The sequence below is a fragment of the Penaeus japonicus genome, unplaced genomic scaffold (genome assembly GCF_977035675.1).
Source record: "Penaeus japonicus unplaced genomic scaffold, GWHDUDI00000001_assembly GWHDUDI00000043, whole genome shotgun sequence".
Lineage (NCBI taxonomy): Eukaryota > Metazoa > Arthropoda > Malacostraca > Decapoda > Penaeidae > Penaeus > Penaeus japonicus.
In genome coordinates, this window is record NW_028234445.1 from 3,423,897 (window position 1) to 3,432,455 (window position 8,559).

Consider the following 8,559-nt stretch of genomic DNA (forward strand, 5'->3'; position numbering starts at 1 on the left):
CCCCTTCTTCCCTTCCTCATCCTTCCCCTTCTCTTCTTCCTCCTTCCTACCTCCTCCTCCCATCCCACTCCTTCCTCCTTACTCCTCCTTCCCTTCCTCCCCTCCTTCCTCCTCCTCTTCCCTCCCCCCCCTCCTCCCTCCCTTCCCCTTCCTCCCCCTCCCTTCCTCCTTCCTCCCCCCCCTCCTTCCTTCCTACCCCCCTCCTTCCCCTCCCTCCTCCTTCCTACCCTCCTCCTTCCCCTTCCCCTCCTTCCTCCTTTCATTCCCCTTCCTCCTTCCCCCTTCCTACCCCCCTCTTCCTTCCTTCCTTTGGGTGGGGGTTGGGTTTGGGGTGGGTGGGTGTCTCACTTCAGACAGATTTGCGAAGACGTCGCTTCGCCCGGGCTATATGCACAAGGCGGCCCGGCCTCTGCCAGCTATGAGTGCTGACTCATCTTATCTAATCTTATCTGATCATCATCGCAGAATTCAATTCAGCTCAGTTCAGAGAGATTTTGCGAAGACGTCGCTTCGCCCGGGTTGTGTGGTTGGGGTAGCCCGGTCTCTATTGGCTATAAGTGCTGACTAATCTGCTCATCATAACTGAACTTTTACCGTGGCGGTCGGATTGCCTGTAGGCGCTCCAGTTGCCAGGGGGCAAGTGACAGGCATAGCCGTCTAACCAGCCCGGCGACTGTCGTCTCTGGACAAGCACAAACAATACATAAATATAAAATAAATAAATAAATAAATAAATAAATAAAAAATGACCTGAATATTTCCTCTGCAGTGCCTCTCCGAGCGATAATCCGCATAAACTCTACGGAGTACACGCCACGTTCAACTACCCGGATTCCCTGCGAGATCACAGGGTACCCGACCCCGAGAACACAATGACACACAAACAAACAAACTCAAACACAATGACAAACAAACAAACAAACTACAAACACTTTCTACCTCTCTAACAAGCAAAAAAAAAATACATTAAAAAAAAAAATATATATATATACATATAAAATACATGATAATTTCCTCCGCAGTTCCTCTCCGAGCGATAATCCGCATAAACTCTACGGAGTACACGCCACGTTCAACTACCCGATCCCGAGAATTACGTGGTATAAAGACGGTTCAGAGATTTATTCCTCGGAGAAATATGCCATCGAGGGTGAGTTTGATTTGATTTGTTATTTTATTTTTGTTTTATTTATTTGTTTTTTTTTGTTTTTTGTTTTTTATCTTTTTTTTCTTGGTAGATTTATTTTTGTTTTTTCTTTCTTTCTTTCTTTTTTTTTTTAAATCATCATTGCTGTCATTATTGTTATTGCTATATTATTTTTGTTGGTGTTATTATATCTATGTTGATATTATTATTATTATTAAAAATAATCATCTCTTTCTCTCTCTCTCTCTCTCTATTTCTATCTCCCTCCTCCCATCCCACTCCTTCCTCCTTCCTCCTCCTTCCCCTTCCTCCCCCCTCCTTCCTCCTTCCTACCCTCCTCCTTCCTCCTTCCTCCCTTCCCCTTCCCCTTCCTCCTTCCCCCTCCTCCCATTCCCTCCTCCTTCCCTTTCCCCTCCTTCCCCCTTCCTACCCCCCCCCCCCTTCCTTCCTTCCTTTGGGTGGGGGTGGGGTTTGGGGTGGGTGGGTGTCTCACTTCAGACAGATTTGCGAAGACGTCGCTTCGCCCGGGCTATATGCACAAGGCGGCCCGGCCTCTGCCAGCTATGAGTGCTGACTCATCTTATCTAATCTTGTCTGATCATCATCGCAGAATTCAATTCAGCTCAGTTCAGAGAGATTTTGCGAAGACGTCGCTTCGCCCGGGTTGTGTGGTTGGGGTAGCCCGGTCTCTATTGGCTATAAGTGCTGACTCATCTGCTCATCATAACTGAACTTTTACCGTGGCGGTCGGAGTGCCTGTAGGCGCTCCAGTTGCCAGGGGGCAAGTGACAGGCATAGCCGTCTAACCAGCCCGGCGGCTGTCGTCTCTGGACCCTGCCTGAGGAAACGAGTGTGCTCGCACTCCATCAGGTAGTGCTCTAATTTGGCGTCCGGCGCGCCACAATGCTCACAGCGTCGCTCATCTTGCCCAATAGTGGGGATGATTTGCCACGCACAAGGGTAGCCTATTCTCAGTCTGTGCAGACTGACTTCAGCACACCTTGATATTCTGGGAGAGAGTATCAGCGACTCATAGCCTGTGGCGTTTGAGTACCAGCTGGCCGAGGGGGAGGTTCTCGCTTCCTCTCTATGTCGCTGCAGGGCACCGACCTGCCCTGCAACCATCGTTTTACGCCTTAGCAGTTCCCGGCTAGGATGCACCACAAGATCACTCAAGGGTTTCTTCCTGCCTTCCTCCGCTAACCTGTCAGCTACGTCATTCCCTTCAATACCAACATGGCTTGGGATCCAGTTGATGATGATGCGTCTTCCCTGATCCAGGATTCTCTGAGCAATGGTGAGAATCGAGGTTATCAGGTAAACGTTATCAAGGGGCGTGCTTTGTTGCAGGCTGTCAATGGCGGCCCTAGAGTCTGTGTGTATGACAACATGCCCGTCCGTCTGGGCTGCATGGGCTAGGGCTCCCATAATAGCTACTGCCTCTGCCTGGAGCGAGGAGGCATTGTCGGATACCCGCATAGCTTTCTCTATGCCCCTTGCTGCAAAACCGGCGGCTGCAGTGCGGGTGATGGGATCTACAGAACCATCCGTGAAGTAGGTTTTACTATTCAGCGGCGTGATTGCTGTAATGTTCCTCTCCGCCTCAGCCTTCAATAGAGGCGGTGAGTACTGTGTTTTTCTTCTTGATAGACTCATGACAGAGAACTCTGTCAAGGATCGTGCACACGGCGGGGCTGAGACATAGTCAGGGTGGGGAAGGTCCATGCCCTTAATCAGTAGTGTCTCTTTGAGCTCAAAGCGTTTCAGCACTCTGGTTGTGTGGGACAGCCAGGTGTTGTTAGCAAAGAGCTCTTGGTTCTGTGCAAGCCGACGCTGCACTCTCTGTCTTAGCTGCGAGTCCAGTGGGGACTGTAGGACATTGGCAAGGAACTGGGCCGCCATCTGATCAATCCGGGTGTCCAGGGGAAAGAGTTTGGCCTCCAAGAGGAGGTTAGTAACCTTAGCCCACCCAGGGGCACCCAGAATAATCCTGGCGGCTTCGTTTTGCATGATGTCGAGTCTTTTCCTGAGTCCAGGTTTGACTGTGATCAGGGCGACGGAGGCGTAGTCCGCGATGGGATGGACAGCTTGCACGTAGAAAGATCTTAGTACGCGGTGTCCAGCCCCTAAGCGCCGCCCAGACAGAGCTCTCATGACAGAGAGCCTTGCCTTGGTCCGGTCTAAGAGATGTTTGATCTCGGAGCGGAAGGTGAGGTTCTTATCGATCCATACCCCCAAGGATTGGTAGACGTGTACCCACTCAAGCTCTAGACCCTGGACTCGCAGAAGATGAAGATGATTATTTAAAAATAATAGTCTCTGTGTCTCCGCGTCGTAGATGAACTCTTCTTGTAATTCGGGTGATTTCTGAGGGGGAGAGAGAGAGAGAGAGTGAGTGGGTGAGTATGTGAGAGAAAGAGAGTGGGTGGGGGTGAGTATGAGAGAGAAAGAGAGAGAGAGAGAGAGGGTGAGTATGTGAGAGAAAGAGAGTGGGTGGGGGTGAGTATGAGAGAGAAAGAGAGAGAGAGAGAGAGTGAGTGGGTGAGTATGTGAGAGAAAGAGAGTGGGTGGGGGTGAGTAAGAGAGAGAAAGAGAGAGAGAGAGAGAGAGAGGGTGAGTATGTGAGAGAAAGAGAGTGGGTGGGGGGTGAGTATGAGAGAGAGAGAGAGAGAGGGTGAGTATGTGAGGGAGAGGGGTGATTGCGTGGGGTGAGTGTGAGAATGGGGAGGTGAGTATGTGTGAGAGAGAGAGAGAGTGGGTGGGGGGTGAGTATGAGAGAGAAAGAGAGAGAGAGAGAGAGCGAGTGGGTGAGTATGTGAGAGAAAGAGAGTGGGTGGGGGTGAGTATGAGAGAGAAAGAGAAAGAGAGAGAGAGAGAGGGTGAGTATGTGAGAGAAAGAGAGTGGGTGGGGGTGAGAGAGAGAGAGAGAGAGAGAGATAGAGAGAGAGAGTGGTTGTGAGAGAGGTGAAAGAGAGAGTGTGAGAGAAAGGGTGTGAGAGAGGGGTGAGCGAGTGTGAGAGAGGGGTGAACGAGTGTGAGAGACGGGTGAGCATGTGTGAGAGAAAGGGTGTGAGAGAGTGGTGAGCGAGTGTGAGAGAAAGGGTGTGAGAGAGGGGTGAGCGAGTGTGAGAGAAAGGGTGTGAGAGAGGGGTGAGCAAGTGTGATAGAATGGGTGTGAGAGAGGTGAAAGAGAGAGTGTGAGAGAAAGGGTGTGAGAGATGTGAAAGAAAGAGTGTGAGAGTGTTTTTCTTGGTTGCATGATTTTTTTCGAAATTCCATGTTTATTGTTTCTAATCATTTTATTGGAACTGCATGACTCTGCATGATATATATATATATATATAATTAAATATATAAAATATTTATATATATATATATATATATATATATATATATATATATATATATATATATATATATATATATATATATATATATATATATATATATATATATATATTTGTATATATATATATATATATATTTTTTTTTAATTGCTTCATGATAAAATTATGATGTACATCATTACCTGAATTGCTTGCTTGCATGATCATTACTTTCAATTAATATCCGTAATATATATATAATTGCATGATTAATCTGGAGTGTTGGTGCATGATTCTCGTTTTTGCATGGCTTTTTGCATGATCATTTGCTAATTTTTTTGCATAAAGTGGTGTGTGGTTTTAATTCATATTTTGACGTTAAAACATGCACTCGAACACACGCACAGACATGCAAACAAACGCACATGCACGTGTACACAGAAACACACGTACACAAATAAACGTACACAGAAACACACGTAAACACAAACACACGTGCACGTACACAGGTACGATACAAACACACACAAACACACGCACAAACAAACGTACACACACAAACACACACACAAACAAACGTACACACACACACAAACAAACGTACACACACAAACACATGCACAAACAAACGTACACACAAACACACGCACAAATAAACGTACACACACAAACACACGCACAAACAAACGTACACACACAAACACACGCACAAACAAACGTACACACACAAACACACGCACAAACAAACGTACACACACAAACACACGCACAAACAAACGTACACACACAAACAAACACAATGAGACACACAAACGCAATGACACAAACAAACACAGTGACACAAACAAACAAACTCAAAGACAATGACAAACAAACTACAAACACAATGACACACAAACAAACAAACAACAAAGACAATGACAAACAAACAAACAAACTACACAAACACCTTTTACCTCTCTAACAATCACAAAAAAATACATAAATAAAAAATGAATAAATAAATAAATAAAAAATGACCTGAATATTTCCTCTGCAGTGCCTCTCCGAGCGATAATCCGCATAAACTCTACGGAGTACACGCCACGTTCAACTACCCGGATTCCCTGCGAGATCACAGGGTACCCGACCCCGAGAACACAATGACACACAAACAAACTCAAACACAATGACAAACAAACAAATAAACAAACTACAAACACCTTCTACCTCTCTAACAAGCACAAAAAATACGTAAAAGAAAAAAAAAAATATATATATATATATAAAATACATGATAATTTCCTCCGCAGTTCCTCTCCGAGCGATAATCCGCATAAACTCTACGGAGTACACGCCACGTTCAACTACCCGATCCCGAGAATTACGTGGTATAAAGACGGTTCAGAGATTTATTCCTCGGAGAAATATGCCATCGAGGGTGAGTTTGATTTTATTTGTTATCTTATTTTTGTTTTATTTATTTGGTTCTTCTTTTTTTTTTTTTTTTAGATTTATTTTTCTTTTTTCTTTCTTTCTTTCTTTATTCATGTTTTTTTTTTTTTAAATCATCGTTGCTGTCATTATTGTTATTGCTATATTATTTTTGTTGGTGTTATTATATCTATGTTGATATTATTATTATTATTAAAAATAATTCTCTCTTTCTTTTTTTCTCTCTCTCTCTCTATTTCCCCCTCCTCCTCCCAAACATCTCCCTCCCTCCCTCTCTCCCCCTCCTCCCCACTCCCCCCATCCCCCACTCCACTAACCCTCCTACCCTTCCCCCTACCCTACCCTACCCTCTAACCCTCCCCCTCCTCCTATCACCCCTCCCCCTACCTTTCCCCTTCCCCTCCTCCCCTTTCCCATCCTTCCTCCTTCTTCCCCCTCCTTCCCCTTCCTTCCTCCTTCCTACCCCCCCTCCTTCCCTACCTTTCCCCTTCCCCTCCTCCCCTTTCCCATCCTTCCTCCTTCTTCCCCCTCCTTCCCTTCCTCCTACTTCCCCCTCCCCCTTCCTCCTCCTTCCTCCTTCCCTTCCTTCCTACCCCCCTAATTCCTCCTTCCTTCCCACTCCTCCCCCTCCTCCTTCCTACTTCCTACCCCCCTTCTTCCTCCTCCTCCCCCTCCTTCCTCCTTTCCTTCCTCCTTCCTACCCCTCCTTCCCACTTCACCTTTCTTCCTCCTTCCTCCTTATTACCCCCCCTCCTTCCTCCTTCCCCTTCCTCCCCCTCCTTCCTCCTTCCTACCCCCCTCCTTCCCTCCCTCCTCCTTCCTTCCCTTGCTTCCCCTCCATCCTCCTTCCCTTTCCCTCCTCCTCCTTTCCTTCTCCTTCCCCCTCCTCCTTCTAACCCCCCTTCCTTCCTTCCTATTGGGTGGGGGTTGGGGTTTTGGGGTGGGTGGGTTTTGTCTCACTTTCAGACAGATTTGCGAAGACGACGCTTCGCCCGGGCTATATGCACAAGGCGGCCCGGCCTCTGCCCAGCTATGAGTGCCTGACTCATCTTATCTAAATCTTATCTGATCATCACGCAGCTGAACTTCAATTCAGCTCTCAGTTCAGAGAGATTTTGCGAAGACGTCGCCCCTCCCCCCCCCCTTCCCCCCCGGCCCGGGTTGTGTGGTTGGGGTAGCCCGGTCTCTATTGGCTATAAGTGCTGACTCATCTGCTCATCATAAACTGAACTTTTACCGTGGCGGTTCGGAGTGCCTTGTAGGCGCTCAGTTGCCAGGGGGCTAGTGGAACCAAGGCATAGCCGTATAACCAGCCCGGCGGCTGTCGTCTCTGGGCCCTGCCTGAGGAAGCGAGTGTGCTCGCACTCCATCCAGGTAGTGCTCTAATTTGGCGTTCCGGCGCGCCACAATGCTCACAGGCTGTCGCTCATCTTGCCCAATAGTGGGGGGATTGATTTGCCACGCACACATCAGGGTAAGCCTATTCTTCAGTCTGTGCAGACTGACTTCAGCACACCTTGATATTCTGGGAGAGAGTATTCAGCGACTCATAAAGCCTTGTGGCGTTTGAGTACCAGCTGGCCGCAGAGGGCAGGTTCTCCACGCTTCCTCTCTATGTCGCCTCGCAGGGCACCGACCTGCCTGCAACCATACGTTTTACGCCTTAGCAGTTCCCACGGTGCTAGCCACGATGCACCACAAGCATCAACAAGGTGTTTCTTCCTGCCTTCTCTCCGCTACACCTCTGTCAGCTACGTCATTCCTTCAATACCAAAACATGGCTTGGGATCCAGTTGTTGATTATGCGTCTTCCCTGATCCAGGATTCTCTGGAGCAATGGTGAAATCAAGGGTTTACCAGGTAAACGTTATCAAGGGGCGAAGCCTTTGTTGCAGCTGTCAATGGCGGCCCTAGAGTGCTGTCGTGTATGAGACAACATGCCCCGGCCGGCCCGTCTGGGGTATTCGATGCATGGGCTAGGGCTACCCAATAATTAGCTACTGCCTCGTGCCTGCGAGCAGGTACCGGCACTTGTCGGAATACCCGCATAGCTTTTCCATCTATGCCCCTTGCTGCAAAAACTCGGCGCCTGCAGTGCGCGGTGATGGGGTCTAACAGAGAACCACTCCGTGAAGTAGAGATTTTACTATTCAGCGGCGTGATTGCTGTAATGTTCCCTCCTCGCGCCGATCCCCAGCCTTCAATAGAAGGCGGTGAGTCACTGATGTTTTTTCCTTCTTGATTAGACTCATGACAGAAAAACTCTATCCAAGGAATCGCACTGCCCACGGCGGGGCTGTGACATAGTCTCAGGAGTGGGCGAATGGCCCAATCCCTTAATCAGTTAGTGTCTCTTTGAGCCTGCAAAGCGTTTTTCAGCACTTGGTTGTGTGGGGAGACCACCAGGTGGTCTGTTAGCAAAGAGCTCTTGGGTTTTGTGCAAGCCGACGCTGCAACTCTCTGTCTTACTCCTGAGTCCCAGTGGGGGGACTGTAGGACATTAGCAAGGAACTGGGCCGCCATCCTGATCATTTCCGGGTGTCCGGGTATCTGGGAACGAGACTTTGGCGATCCAGAGGAGGTTAGTAACCTTAGCCCCACCCCTAGGTGGCACCCAGAATAATCCTGGCGGCTTCGTTTTGCATGATGTCG